Source organism: Haliotis asinina, chromosome 10, assembly GCF_037392515.1.
Source record: "Haliotis asinina isolate JCU_RB_2024 chromosome 10, JCU_Hal_asi_v2, whole genome shotgun sequence".
Classification (NCBI taxonomy): domain Eukaryota; kingdom Metazoa; phylum Mollusca; class Gastropoda; order Lepetellida; family Haliotidae; genus Haliotis; species Haliotis asinina.
In genome coordinates, this window is record NC_090289.1 from 11,165,526 (window position 1) to 11,182,862 (window position 17,337).

General features: G+C 37.8%; 1 long non-coding RNA gene across 1 annotated transcript in view; it reads right to left on the bottom strand.

The window, feature by feature from the left end:
- The window catches only part of LOC137298440 (uncharacterized), a 105,888-nt gene that overhangs the window by 80,367 nt on the left and 8,184 nt on the right, over positions 1-17,337 (bottom strand). Inside the window, exon 2 of the long non-coding RNA XR_010957747.1 lies at positions 10,149-10,249. This is a non-coding gene — a long non-coding RNA (uncharacterized lncRNA). The remainder of the gene's footprint in view (positions 1-10,148; positions 10,250-17,337) is intronic.

Sequence of the window (17,337 nt, forward strand, 5' to 3'; positions counted from 1 at the left end):
CAACGGGCGAGTAATAAAGACCTGAGGCGATGTAGGTCTCAAACATATACCGCCTTGGCTAAACCAACCAGTTTGGTGCTACTACTACTGTTGCTGCTCTTACTACTACTACTACTACTACTACTGCTGTTGCTGCTGCTGCTGCTGCTGCTGCTGCTGCTGCTGCTGCTGCTGCTGCTGCTGCTGCTGCTGCTGCTGCTGCTGCTGCTGCTGCTGCTACTACTACTACTACTACGACTACGACTACGACTACGATTACTACGACTACGACTACTAAGACTACGAAGACTACTACGAAGACTACTACTACTACTACTACTACTGCTGCTGCTGCTGCTGCTGCTGCTGCTACTACTACTACTGTTGCTGCTCTTACTGCTACAAACAACACTACTACTACTACTACTACTACCACTACCCAAACCGCAATTACTACTACTACCACCACTACTACTACGACAACAACAACTGCTACTACCACTACCACCACCAACACCACTACTACTTCTATCACCACATCTACTACTACTAACACCACCACAACTACTACGACTGCTATCACCACCACTACTACTACTACTACTATCACCACATCTACTGCTACTACTACCACCGCCACAACCACTACTACTACTACTACTACCCCCACCACCACTACTACTACTGCCACCACCACCACTACTACTACTACTAACTACTCGCAACCTTTCAATGCAACACAGCTAGAAACCCATAAGTTATAGTACTGAAATCTCGATACATATATGATACTGGCAAATGTAGAAATACACAATACCATTCACTACGGTGCTCATAAACCCAGAAACCATTTGACATGGTTCTGAATAACCTACAAAGCAATAAACCATGAGGTTTGGAGCCGATAAACAAAGAACTTAATCAGTCCAAATACGTATTGCAGGTATAAATGGATATTTTGAAACAGTATATTTAGAAACTCATAACTGCAAATGTTCTGTTTTGTATACACACCGGTGAGCGACTCAACATTCAGTCTGTCAATGGTAATAACCAGTCAACCAGTCAAACAGTCACAGCTACGATTTATAATCAATATATACGAAATGATCAACGTCAATTCACAAACTACAGCTTCTATGAGATTCAGGAACTGGCATCTTCATCAGGAGGCCCAACACAATGATCACATCACCCCAATTCTTACGCACGATCTCAGAGTTTCCAGGGAGAAATCTTTCAAGATTCTGTTTCCCGCACATATCCGCCGCGGCTTTGACTATGCTCCCCATGTCTAAGGCTCTAGTTCAGCGGCATATCGGGGCATGGCCTTCCCAAGGTAATAACTGCTGCAAAATCCTCAGTGCAAAGAACCTTTTAGGGAACGCAGCTTCATATGTGCAGCAGTGGTGTTCTGGAACGCCTTTCCGGGAGAGTGGGAATCATCGGAAACCCAAGAATTGTTTCCAAGGGAGCTGTAAATGCATCTGTACCAAATTGCTTATGACATCCTCTAGTAACCACATCTACATCACCTGTCAATGTTTATCGTGGGTATATAGGTCGTATGAAAGCTCCTGTGGACAGCTATACTGAACCTTCAGCGTTACACCCACGTGTAAGATTATGTGGACTTTAGTTGGCTGTCAGTAGTTAGTTACTAAAAGTAGTAGTAGTAGTAGTGGTGGTGGTGGTGGTGGTAGTAGTAGTAGTAGTAGTAGTAGTAGTAGTAGTAGTAGTAGTAGTAGTAGTAGTAGTAGTAGTAGTAGTAGTAGTAGTAGTAGTAGTAGTAGTAGTAGTAGTAGTAGTAGTAGTAGTAGTAGTAGTAGTAGTGATGGTGGTGGTGGTAGTTGTAGTAGCGGTAGTTGTACTAACAACGGTCGTAATAGTAGCAACACCACCACCACCAGCAGTAGTCTTGTTCATATCACCTTCTTCTCATGTCCGTATCATATTTAGGTTGACTGACATACGAAAGTAATACTTGTTCTATAAGTGAAGAAAACTATCTACGTGTACTTTGTTTTCCACGTTGTGTTTTGTGTTATGTCATGTATTGTGTCATGCATCGTGTTGTAACATCGGAATCGGCGTTGTTTGCAACATCACAGGGTCTTATCTACATAACCCATGGCATTGTCGATTGCTTGTTGCTTAAAAGTGACCCTATACCAAGTCGCACATATATAAATCAATACACACAAGAAACCAACAGTGTGAACAACACAAGTCATGGAACATACCAGCTTTAAGCAGTAAATTATACCATAAATACCACACGGATTGTTGCCATGCAAAAATACCAATCCCTTCATCTTCAAAGGACTTGCAGTCGACGCCCATCTTTGAAGAAATCCCAGGAATATCTGTGGGACATTTAATCAAAGACAAGCTGCTATGTGCCGTACCGGTGTCCAAACGATGGCCATATCTAACACAAATTAATCAAACCTCTCCACCTCGTTTTTCAATTGACGAACAAGTATATACGCCAAAACATAAGGAGATCTATTGGAAATGCTGCCCTCACGCTATTGTTAGGCATCATGAAAGGGGCCGCAAACCCCGGCAACAAAGTTTTCCTTTTCATCAAATTCACATTTACAAGGTGTGATAGACGATGGGCATAATGATGGGACGAATGACGGACGTTCTTGACAAGGAACGCATGCTGACACTGCTTGTCCCTACAAACACTTCCCTGGCGTTTCGGATCGTTGACCACCAATAGGTAAAGTGGCCTTTTGATGTCCGAGAAAGAATGGTCATTACATAGAGACCATCTCGTGACCACTACATAGATTATCGGATTCGCTTTACTCAGAGTGGGATTTGTTAGAGTTCGTATAAAGACAGTGACGTGACATAAAAGACAGTGCTTACGTTAATGAGGTGAAAGTTCACGTTGATTAAGTCGATTATGGAACCATGATTGACAGTCATATTGCGTAGTTCACTGTGGTAGGAAATGTCGCGTTTTATCGTTGCAAACGAGGAATTGAATTTTGACAACAACATAATTTGCAGATATTTGATAATACACATATTTACATACAGAAGATATGAGTTAAGTAGACAGGAAATCAATTGCAATCTGATTACACTTGTCAATTTCAATACATCTTGTGGTTCGACTGATGTAAACACTGTCACAACAATGTAAAAGAGCAATCAGTTTCGAGTATGAAAATAACGTATTCAATCAGAATTAAAAGTACAAATTTCTGTGCAATTAAATGTTTCTAAAATGACGGACAAAATTCAGCATATATGCTACCCATCAAAAGTTTAGACTCACTTTAAGCATCCACCAGTGCTGTGCAAATATGTATGGGCACATCGAAGAACAGCTGCTTTTAGGTGTAAAGTTTGTGTTAAGACTTTGTCGATTTTCACAGAATTTCACATTTTCTTGAACCCATGACAATAATACTTCCAACGTTACGAATCTGTTCAGGGGCTACATTTACACTGGTGAGTCTAAGCTTTGGATGAGTACTATATTAAAAGAGTCGCCGGTTAACATTCACACCATAAATTAAACGGACCTAAACACAGTAGCCCCGTTCACACGTTTCTTTCGTGAAGTCTCCGATCAAACGATTCTGTTTACACAGTTTTACACACGTTAATTGTCATCGCACTGTACACATGACAGTTTTATATTTTGAGGTTCTGAGATATTGGAGATATTGTCATATAATAGAAAACAGCTATAAACGAAAGATCCTATTATACCTACAAGGATGTGTTTCAACAATATGAACCCCATAAAGCATTTTGTACGGAGAGATGAATTACAAGATAAAAACATCACCAATAATAGGCCATTTGAAATATACACTGTAAAGAGAAACTCATCACAACTCCCTATGGCATGTCGTCACTGGATAAAGCCTAACCCATAGGAAGTGTGTTATAAGGTCAGAACTAATATACATGTGTATCTTTGTATTACTTATCTTAATTATTAACAAAATTATTCTTCAGAAATTGTGCATCTGTGCATAAAAGGAGAAATTTAGAAAATTTGACTTATTTTACAGTTCACGGACCAGTCGTTACGAACAAAATATCGGAAGAAAATCATTTAAAAGAGATTCCAACAGATTAAACAAACCATATGCAATCTACACGAAAGCTGTTCATTTCCCTAACAAGTACATGTAACCATGACGGAATTTGCTGCGTTAGAAGTAGGAATGGATGTTGCTATAGTAAATCTTTTCAACTTCAGCAATAACTGCTTTCAATATTCAGAATATTGGCTTTAACTTGAAACATCGGGCGTATATAGTCGCATCTTTGCTGCAAAAAGCTATAATATATCTTTTGTTGGGTCGTCCAGTATTACGGGAGTAGAAAGTTATGTTAAAGCGTAATGAACTACTTCCATATAGATTATAATGTCTAAAGCAAATTCACAAAGGTGATGAAAAACTAGAAGTGAACAAAGGGTAATCAGGATGTAAACGAACAAAAAATATCAAACCCATCTCTCAACAATAATGCATAGCCCCCATAAGTGCGAATTATATGCGATTCTGCTAACACCGTAGTCTTGTAGAAGAGGCGCGTGCGAAATCCCATTCTTAAGCACACTGGTATATTTCACATTCAAACATGTCAATTTCCTAACGTCCACTTAAGAGTCATGTCTAGTCGATATAGGTGGACTGGGTGTGACTCATTTCTAAGCTCTGTTAGCTTGCCAGTCGGACTCCTGCTGGGCCTCTGCCATCACTCTTTGCAGCGTTCATCCTACGGTGAATTATGAGTGTTTGTTGACGCCAGTGAACAGGGATCATACATTCGACAATAAAAGGAAAAACAACATTGCGCTGAATGTATCAAAGGCCCTGGCGGATACACTTCTCTGTGAATCTTGACTCGTTTACACACCATGTCCAGTTTTAGAGGCAACCCGTTGCTCTTTTCACTGTCCCGAGGAAACCGTCAATCACTGACCCATATTTAACGTCATGCGTCAGAGATCAAAGAGCCGCCGATATATCGAGAAGTTGATATCGACATGGTGCAATAGACACCCCTCTGGCAAGGACTGGTTGAAATACAGCCCACTGATAGCTTGTAAATGCACAACGCTGCGAGAAAGTATTGCCTTGATGAAATATGTTCAAGGCAATGAGTGAAATACTTTTGATGTGGTAGCGAAATATACAACCCTCTCTGTTATCACATTCAGTTCAATTTTCAGTCGGTCTGGAGTAGAGCTAAACACTTTTGACCCAGCAGTGAAATGTACAAGATAATACGTGTTGGAATTGGTGCAAGAAATGGACGTTTCACAGTTGTAGATAGCTTGTACATAGCGTGTGTCCTATTGACTAACACCTTTCGCAGCAACAATGTATTTCACTCTGACAGATCAAGCCCCGAACACCTGTACATTACAATTTGCACATGTTAATGCGACATACTAGCATTGTCAGTTAACGGTGCTTGGCCAGAGACGCAAAAGGAATGAATTGGCCAGTATTCATAGAGTGTAACAGCGCCGAACGGAATATAGTATTCTCTCGAACTTTTTGTACTTGATCAAATATATGGAACTATCGTTTGTGATGTAGCCGTTCTTTAAATGTCACAGACCTGCCATGCATATATGGTGAGGACAAAATTTCAAAAGAGTGAAAACTTCATTCAATATGTGATACAGTCCAATTCATGAATATCCATTGAAACTTCTACAAAATAGACCAGAGGTGGATATACATACACAAACAATAATTTCATACGATTCAAAATGTATTCAAACTAGCAGACTATTTTCAGGCTGGAAAACAGTTTAATTGTCAATGGGTTTAATAAATGCGATATTACAAAGATGATCGGATAGGCCTTGGGGTCTTTCAGAAGCTATAATTATTTGTACTCTCCTGTCCACGTAAGATATAATAGCAGCGATAGGCACACAAAAACACACAAGGGCAATCTATTACATCGCTTTTCTTTCACTGACCGCCTTTGGACGGCAATAAATTTACGTCACCTACAGTGTTTCGTTCACGACGGTCACTCATGCAGCACCCGATGACGTTTGTCACGTGATGCGCAGATGGCCTTTTGATTCGGAAACGGTAACATGAAAGGCGAGGAAATACTTTTACAACCAAAATAGTTGGTGATTTACTGTCTACAAGTTCCTGGTCACCTTGCAGAAATAGTTTTCAACAGGTTTTCTGTGTCTGGAAAGATTTGTGACTTGACCATCTTTTCTCAGATACGCTTTCTTCAGCATGTACGGAACATCAAAGAGACGATGTACACGATGCAATGCCTCTGAGAACTCGTAAACATTGTCTCAACTGGAAACTGTTTGAAATCGACAACATGATATCCCTGTATATAACACATTATAAATCGACACAATGACACCCCTGTATATAACACATTCTAAAATGGTAGCACATCCTGAAGACTGATAATTAAAATATGTTTGACCATTGGATCTAGAATTTTTGTCACATTAACGCCAAACAAAGATAATACCGATACACAGTAATGTAAATCACACACAGCAAAGGGTTACATCTCAATTCCTTGAATATTCCATTTAAATCTCAACTCAATCACTCATTACATCAACGGACATATGCCGCGTTCATGATATAAAACTTCGAGAACATCTAACATATCAAATTTACTGCAAAAGCCACCCCTAAGAGTTTATGATGTTTTAATTAAGCCTTAATGAAAATAATGTTTTATTTGAGTGCTAATGTCGAGTCAATGGAACTTATCGAGGTTTACTGATAATATATCGTAAGTACGTTTAGTAAAAGCCAAGTATTATCACTGAAGGCTAACTTTGAGTCTGTGAGGGGAATATGTGTATATACCGTTAACGTGAGCTCCTATCTGCGGGTTATGCCCTGGAACGATTCACACATTATAAAATTATATCACATCCTCCAATTGAACGATTTGCCACAGGGAAAGGTTCGCGGAGTGCTCGTAGTATATTCCACAACAACGGAGGCAGGCATGATAGCGGACTCCGTTGACGGAAATAACTAGTTATCCAAATGTTTTGAGTTTCCGCATTTTAGAGTCCGTTGTTCGATTTTATCACAAAACACTGAATCACTTTGTCAGAGATTTTGTGTATAGATTTCTTTTAAAAAATAGACACTTTGGATAGTTTTACTCGTGTAGTGCTGTGAGTCCAGATTTGATGATGTAACCGTTAAAATGTATCTCAATGGGATTTATTGTATGAGATGGGAATATCATGAAGGCAATCGATCAGGCAAATGTCGAGCACTTTTTTATTTACACAGATTTGGCAAACAGATCGCGTTGTTCAATGCAGGTAGTACCCTGACGTTGTCTTTAGCACATACCTTGAGAAAACGTCTTGTAGCCGCTAATGTTTAGCACAAACTGTACTGACCATGATATGATCTATCATAAACTCTACATCAAGAATTTTGCAATTTTCATAAACACTTTCATAAAAATAAATTGGAGAAGAATATTGCTTTTCAGGTAGCAACCCACTCCAAGTACGAACTCACACCTATATGTTCAATCAGTTTCAAATGTTCGTGAATTAATTACTTGTCATGTATACGAACGGAGAAATGGAACTAATTAAGAGGACCATTGTCGTTGTTGACAATATATCGTGTATGTATACATACACGTTTAGCTATCACTATTGTGTTGCTAGTTTGTAATAAACACTGAAGTAACAAACGTCTGTGGTTTTCCAATAACATTTTATTGCTGCACATTGATAAAGGCAAAGTTGTCGGTCACTTGATCTAAATTGATGCACTTGCGTCAGTTGAGATATATCCCACCTGTTGCAAGAAGGCGTTATAGTCCAGTGCCCCCCACCCACACCCCACACCCTCACCCCCTCCCATCTGGACCGTACGATTCGACTCAATCTCGACCCTAACGCCTCTCCACCCTACAGTGCACATATGTCACCCCTGCGACATTAATAGCTTTAGCGAGTTGTGTCCAGCATCTTTTTGTCTTGTTTAAATTAAACCGTGAGAGATAATGTCCATTTCTGTCTGATTTCAGTATTTATCAGTGTCTATAGCTGTCAGAAATTTGCCGCGTGAAATCGACACGTTACGCCGACTGGGCGAACATGATGGGTAATGACGTATGAAGTGTCCTGTCACTCAAATGTTCAAATCAATATCATTATCATGTGGGTTCGGATACGTTTAAAGAGGCATGGCGATCGCAGCTATGTTTCACACAAACACTATCATACAGTAGACAGTTCAAACAGCTGAACTACTGCCGTAAATAAATGCGCAAGGCCAGGGGATAAATTAACTTACATTACAAGCTAATTAAAATCAAAGTGACACTGGTCAACCCGAATATGAATTCATGTAAAGTATTTATGTATTCATTGTACATATGAAATCACCAGTAGTAATAGCGTCCAAATGCAAATATCCAATGACCTTGTTTTCTAAGATTAAATAGATTTCCAGTATATTTAATCATATTTAATTGATTATAAAATATGACAAATCGTGAGATGACAGGCAATATAATTTAAAGTAAGCCTGTAGATCAAGCAGTATGTAATAAATGTCGACATATTTCAGTTGCAGTTAAGCAAACAATGAATAATGACATACAAATACTGTGATATGATGACATTAAGTAAACCAACGGCCATGTTGGTTTCATTGAAAAGACACACAATCACTTATTGGAGAAGGAAATTTGGTTTATAAAAAAATCCTAAATTCCAACAACACATGTTTCGCATTGTACAATTTCGACTTAGATATATAAATATCATTCTATATTTCAAACGATTTTCTGATCCGTTTTCCAATGACACGGATATAAATCATCTCTGAATGTTCGCTAATCCACAAGCGAAACCAGCAGTTATTGATGGAAGCATGAGATATTGAATTTACAAGCTTGTTCCACTTGACTGAAACCTATACCTATGGGGTTTATTATTTATAAGGTTTTAAAAAAGAACCACACTTTTCCAACATATGATACGCGCTAGTTTTGAACCTAAATTGGCTGTATTTCTGTGAAATTAATAATAAATGAAGAACTTCCTTTACAAATTCAGTCAATTCATCACCAATATCTCAATATTACAGCACTCTTTACATTTCTATTACATTACATCTCCGCAATGAGTTATTTTCAGATGTCACAATGTTTGATATTTTGTATGCATGAGTCTTATATCTTGTATATTACAATAGATAAACACGTCATACAACTGGCAATTAAAATACACGTAACAGCATGGTATCAACCTACAAACCATTTTTCCACTTGAAACACTTTTATCAGCCCGACCATTTCACGAATAGTTCAAAATACACATGAAGGATTTAAAGCCACTGGAGCGCATTCGCTGAAATATACACCACTGATTAAGAATATACTGTAGTCGTAGCTTGTCTATTATCGTCAATTTCAGCAGATCAAACGCTTGACGTGTGGCGACTGTTTATAAACACGTGAAGCCATATGTGGAAATAATCGCACACATATAAAATTGACACATGGAAATATAAGGTGCTCTCTGAAATTGATGGATGCCTTGTCCATACGGAGCAGTTTATGATAAAATGATCCTCGAGATCCTAAAAATACTGACTGCCTGTAGATAGAATGAAGGGTGTGTTCGTGGGTCAATACGTTCACAAAGCAACGTTTAATTGATGACATTTCTGCTGCCCCGTTCATGAAATAGACACGTTGTTCAGTATACGGTTTCAAATACATCCTCAGGATTCGTAGCAGCCTCAACATACTAAAAAAGTAGTGTTAAGACAACAAATGTTAAGGTGTGTTAAGACAAAGTAATGACCCGTCTCGATTGATCCATTCCATTCAGAGTAAACCAAGATTACGAAAGGGTCGGTCATGTTCAACGTCGACACCTGGTGTCAACGTCCAGGCGTTCGTCAACAGACAATAATTATTGCTTTTCCTTATCTTTATGAATCATTCATCATTAAACAGGGCTTAATTGTAATAATTAGCAAACAACAGATAATGTTCTATTTCAGACAATATATCAAGGCGGGATTCGAACTCCCATCATCAACGTCAAAAGTCCGACATGTTGACCAATGGACCATCACGACTGCAATGAATTATAGTAAGGGTTAAAAATGTAAGATTACCTTGGGCTCTGCAGCACGCAATGTCCATTCGTTGTCTGATTTTCACTCTGGGGCGATGAATGTTCTTCGTCAAGTGTCTCTTGATTTGATCATTACTTCAGCTGTAAGCATATATGTGCCACATAGTTAGAACGACAGGCTTGTGAAATGTTGAGGTATCAACGGTTTGTCGTATACGCAAAACATGTTCGACACATACGAGTTGTCGACGATGAGATGAATTGACGATGACCTCAATTTTTGTTGAATCCAGAATCCAGAAAATGGATGGCACAAAAGTACTGTTGATTGATTATTCGTGATTACTGATTATCCAGAAGTAGATTTGTTGACACTGCTTGTCACAATAAGCAATGTTCTTATTTGGAGACATCACATTTCAAGTTGAAGTACATCCTTCAAGAATTCACACATCCGGGAGCACAATGAGCAACAGTGCCATACGAACAATGTCGCGAACGATTAAGATATACTTTGGTATATTGGTAAAGTTTGAATGGCACAGAGCTGATTCCACACACAGATCCGAGGATTTGGACGACGATTCTAAAACCATCACTCCTCCTGAATTTTTGTTGCAGATTTCGGTTCCATTAACTATACCCCAATCCTAAAGATGTTCTGTATTCAGAAGTCAAATCCCTGACACAATAGAACCCGACCCTTCCTTTCAACATCCTTCTGAAGAACTGATGTACATTTCAGCAGCGATGTACATATCGTCAGCGATAACAGTTCTCTAATGACAGTTTCCATGTCAATTTTAGCCTAAACAGCTCCATAAACATTTCTAGTCCCTTGATTACCATAGGGGATGAATTAATTCTCCAAATGGGACAATAAATATCCTATTTGATAAGTTAACTATTATTGTTATTGTTGTAGATTTTAATCAGCTGATTATTTATTGCGCTCGCTATTGTAGCTTACAAAGACATTGCTAAAGATTGATGCTCATTTCAGTCGATGTTATCTGCTGGGCAGGTGTTGTAAATATACATAATGTGATTGTAATAGTATACAGTCTTCTTAACGATGACAGAATGTGCTTTAAATGTTTTCGAAATGTACCCAAACGGTCGTAAATGCAAATTTGATTTTTTGTGTGAATTTGTGATTTGCATGGCTTTTTTTCTATTTACACTTTACGGCTCATACAGTTTAAATACACTTTCAATTGCACATTAGAGATGGGGCTTTATGTCGAGAGAAACATTGAGAATAGACAGAATAGAACACGTTGGCATGCATTCATTCATGACTGTCATGGTATTTGATTGACAGAAAATATATTTTGAAATGTACAAGATACGACTGTGCAGGTTGTATGTTCCAAATAATCATTCAAAGTCAAAGTGCAGTTATCAATTCATGTTTTGACTATGAAAATGAGACAACTGTTTTTTCGAGGTGAACGGAAAAAATACATCTACGTTTTCGACTTTCAGATATATTAAAAACCTACAATGCAAAAGACATTTCCATGCAACATGTCACTCAGCAAACAGATGCCAATAGCAATAAAAGTGCTATAAGGCACTGGATATTAGAATCCCTTAAAATTACAACACAAGAGAACACGTGCTGGAAACGACTTGGGCTGTTGTTTACAGCGCGCCATGTGCTTGTAAGGCTAACACAATTCTACAGGTCACACCGAAGGAGACAAAAGATGCCTAACATCGATGCCTTGTTGCATGTGTGGGCACATGATAGGGAGTTTATTAGCATACGCAATAATTGGAACGCCATAAAAATTATTGATTGACATATTTTAACTTTGTTGGTGGTTTTCCCTTTTAATTGATTTCAAAAGTTCCAGAGACACAAAGTAGCGTGTATGTAATATAACATATATCGGGGCCCTGTTTCTTCCTGAGAACATGTGGTTTTGCTTTTGTCATGATATATTGTATAGACTTATCCACTGAAAGAAAGCAGAGGCGACTGCGTAATAACTATTTCAATTATATATGAGTCTATACTTAATGTCTTCAAAGCAAACATTTCCATTTTTATGTATTACAGTATACTTTTCACATTACTGTAATTAAGACATTTACTTTCAAAATTAAATGACAAAACAATGGCATATTGACCTAAATTCGGTTTCACAAAGAGGAGACATTCTTATGAACATCGACTGAAACAAATCGCAACACGTGACAAATCATAAGCAAAAATGTAAAACATAATCATACCTAAGTTGAGTAAACAAATACATTTCATTGCGAAAGATATTGTAAATTTTAGAATATGTAACGACATCTCATTAAAACGGTGTATGTGTCCTAGTTTCAGGACAGTGTCAGTGTCACATGTTCATTTCATATTACTCATCAATTTCATTACACTCCATGCATTTAACAAATTCATGCATGTGCATGACTACCACATGAATGAAACTATTTATTATGTTTTCAAGGTCAAACAAATATTACTCTGTCCATGGCATGAGAATATTTTTTTCATGAAAGTATAAAGCAATAACAATTCATTTTTCTATTTCAATCTTTTATTCCTACTAAACATGGTATTATTATCAATATTTCATTTCCTGATATTCTTTGACAGAATCTGAAACGGTGCTTCTAATGTAATGGTTACTGTGTTCTTATCACAGGCGAAGTAGCGTATTTTGGATTTACATATCAAAATATTTTTAAACAATAATTTCAGCTATATTTCCGTGACGCTAGAAACATATATAACCCGAATTACTTTTAAAAAATACAAAAATATAAACTCATAAAATAAATCATCCAGGAATGCATGTACAAATACTGCTTTAATTCAGAATATCATATTTTATGTCAATTTCATTATATGTCAAAAGTACCAGTCATCTTCGTCATGAGAGAGTAGCGTTCGATTTGATTTGAAAGGAAATAATTACAAAATATCGTGAGTAAATGCTGAAACGGTTGAATTCATTATGTATGACTCAATTGACGTCCGACAACATTGAAGTATTATGATAATGAATATAAGTTCACATGAATCAATTTCACCACAGACAGTGTCTATTTCACACGGTCGTATGTCAATAGCATTTGCCTTCGTGAGCGTAATCAGTTTCAACACAACTGGGACTCACAAAGTCTCTATAAATCAAAGGAGAGGACATAAATTTCTCTCAATGGGCTTTCTGTCTAAAGCATTTACACTGGGAATATTTCAACACCAACTTTATACACTCGAGGTAAAGGAAAATAAATCAGGTTTTCAAGCTTTGCTTGTTTACTTAGTGAAAGTAAGCGTCGTTGCTTTGTAGTGGAGTTGACAGCGCTACGTTTGAAATATCATCTCACCACTACAAGGATGTACTTGAAAACGTCAGTGGTCAAGATACCTGACCATTACGAGGATCTGTGAATCGACCTTTTATCCTGCAGGACTTACTTATTAATGTCCTATACATAAAGAATTTACGAATTTTTATATAAGAACAATTCGGTTCAAATTAACAGGTACGCATTGTCCATTATTGTAAGGACTAGTTCTTGGACTAGAAAAGAGGTCCAGTGTGTTTGTGCGATGTGATATTGTATTTAAAGCATATACCATGACAACTAACAAAGCAATAACACAATTACATGCGTAAAGGTGAAATAAATGCACTTCACAAGAATTATGGAAAGGGAACATGTTTATATCATACACATATTGAATCAAGATATGTATGGGCTGTGCCAATTTTTTAAAACGTGTCCCTGGTTACCTATGTAAATGTAACCACTGCACTAGGTACATAACTATAAAATGTGTGTGTGGAAGGTCACAATTTCAGTATTCACATATTCCGCATCTTTGCCAGAGTTTACGAACTTAACGCAAAATTGACTCGCTTTCTCGGGTCACTGATGCTCCACCCGTAGGTCTCGCCTGGGTGCATATTATGGCTTTCTGTTCATTCGGGTACTTTGACCCGAAATTGTTGCCAGAATATAAATCAGATCAACCAAGTTGGTGAAAAACTAAGAACGTAAGCTGCTAGACTTTAATATACTTTTTATTCCCAGTATTTCAAAGCGATAAATGTTCACAGAATCGCTATTGTGACGGGACTGCTGGCGACAATCAAAGGAAACGATCTTATTACGCCTGTTAAACAGCCACCTCTAATTTCTTAAGTAGGACAGCGTTTTATTGAAAAACCGATAAATAGGCCATGTTTAATATACTTGTCAAGATTACCTTTGAATACAACGTAACTTATGGTTAATTTTACAAACGCCAAATAGCTAGAGAATAGCCTTGGCGCACACCTTGCATGCTGCCAGGATAAACTGGTAGTTTTTTTAATAGATGTTAGCATTTTTATTATTTTTTTAAATTCTTTAGTTCAGCAAATGGATTATCCTTCAAACGTTTACGTCATATCCTACATTTTATGTGTGAGAGTCGTGGTCTGAGCCTGACTAGAATAACAGCTACAACTGATGTAGAAGGTGGATGGAGAGCCGTGATATTCGTTTGTGAAGTGGCATGAGGAGATAGATGCGATCTATGTTTAACATCAGTAGATCACTCAAATCAAGAATATCGATAGGAGGAAACTACACACACACATTAGCGTTGTAGGAGAGTAATAATCTTATAGCGACAGTATGAGCTTGACTGGAGCGACAATTCAGCAGATTTTCAACAAAGACGGGGGCCGTGACAGCTGACATATGATAATCCTATTCGCGGACTCACGTGGTCATTTGGAGCTCGTGCGGTCAAATTGGATGTCGTGTGGTCAGTACATTGTTGTCAGCTGTCCGGACGATGACGCATGGACGTCGGACAGCTGACGAACGCAAGGGAATCTACCTCACGCTTTTGCAGCCATTAAGGTTCAAAACCACGGAACCAATACAACACTTCCCTCGTAAATTTGACGACCGTTCTTTTCAGATTTCCATGGCAGGGACAGGCCATTGAAAGTGTTTTGAATTTGCTTCTAAAAGTTAAAGTTTTGTACCCCCCTCACCTTACGCTTACTGAAACTAATTCAGTGTGGTCACTTATGACTTATTTGTCCCTCTCGTGACAAAGGTCAGTTTGCGTAAATCCGATGTGGATTTATTGTTTTAAAAGCGGGCATGCTGTTTCCGATAGCAGGGTATAGGTGTAAATTAGAACTGTTTGAACTATTCCGATATAATATCGACTTCCCTACCGCATGCATTTTACAACCACACGTAGACTCGGTACATTATACAACCGCGGTGGTTTTGTACAGTACAATTGTATACACAGTATACAGTTACTAACTAGAAATAAGATATTCTCAATACGATACAGGTGGTACGTGGACCACAAACGATGCAAAGCATTTAGGAGTTACCACCATAATTGTATTTTCTTTATTTCGTTCGGGACTGTGCAGCGTAGATCGATCTGATCAAACCTAATATTATTTAAAACCAAAAAGAGTTGACAATTAACCGTTTGATTTGATGCGCATCTGCTCAAAATTGGCCATACACACAACGTGTTAACGCCATTAATATCGATGCTTTTCAGCCAGACTGTTTTTGGAGTGTGTGGACTATGATACTTCACTGTAATACCAGCTGATATAGGCGCATATGTGTTGTTGTAAATTGCTGTCAATCAGTGCGTGGAATAGTGTTTAATGACGGCTGATATTAAGGACAAAACGAATAAAGTTAACAGATGCAAACAGAAATGAAAAGGGATGTTTGATTTCGAACAGATTTATTTTATTGGTAAAATACAAATGTTAAGATGACTACACGCGATTCGATTTCGTTGTAGGCTATCCGGTATCCGAGAGTAAAAACAAGTGTCTGATAACAAAATTAGATGGGTTGTTGATGGAGCCGGTTTCGGAGAGTGTCTTTGTGCAAATACTTGTAGGACATAATAGTAAGGACGTGTTAACGATGTCTTGGTTTAGACATTAGTCTTGTGACAGCCTTCAAAATAGTTTCGATCAAAATATAAGAAGAATAGCATCTCGTTTAGAGAATGTCCATGGCACACAGAGAGGTTATAATGTCATTATCGTTATAAAATATCTCATTTATTGACAGTGTGTCGATAACATAGTAATATGGTCCATGTTCTGATGGTAAATGAACTAATCATCTGTTCGGAGGTTTTTTGTTTGTTTGGGCTTTTTTTTCTTGTTTTTTGCTTTTGTATTTTGCTTTTGTTAAAGTTGTTTTACATAATTAGTAATCACAATTGCTGGAATAGAAATTAGAAATGTAGACGATAACAGGAGAGGTGACACAATACAAATATTCAACATATCTACAATGATACAGCCATATTCACCAAAATCTTTATTGGGTCAGTATAATGGCACAAGTCACAAACGTATAACGTGACAGTACAAATGGTATGTCTAGAACAGTTCTCGTGATATCAAATCTTATTAATGACCAGTACCTAAGTGTATAAAAAATGCATTCACGTTACCAAAGGCACTCTACAACGGTGGTATGATACACGTATTAAAATTTACATATTGTTCCAAATGAAATGAGAATCAAAATGGTCAAACAGAAAATATGTTGTCATAGTTTTGGAATATTTTTCCCAATAAATGTTACTGTCCTGATTGACAGGCGTCCGCAGTACATGCTCAAAGTGTGTTTGCAGATGTACAAAGGTTAGCAAATGTTTGTAGTGATCTGCGTTTAAACAAGGTTTCCATATAAAGGCGTTTATCTTCTTCGACCAAACACAAAGTTAATGTCCATTTTTATAAACCATTACCGCTATTAAAACCGTATGAGTCCGACTTGAGGTCATGCAATGAAATACGTTTTCTTTTTCCAGCGCTAGTGTATGCTAAAGTGTAGCCATGTTTTATAAGCAAAACAAGAACAGATTTCAGGTTTTGGTAAAATGATGCAAAACACAAAAGTTATTGATGGCATCTTGTGAAAGTTACTAATCACAGATAGTATTTTTTCGTTCATTCTTCTGAGAACGACGTTAGTCTTGACGGAGAAGAATGGTTCTACAAAAGTTAAGTTCAACACATCTCAGGGTACACTGCCTGACACCCTAGCTTATCTAAAGTCCACAGACACATACAGAGGGAGAGAGAGAGAGAGAGAGAGAGAGAGAGAGAGAGTGAGAGAGAGAGAGAGAGTGAGAGAGAGAGAGAGAAAAAAAACACAGTGTAACACACAGAACTACACACGCAGTGAAAACACACACA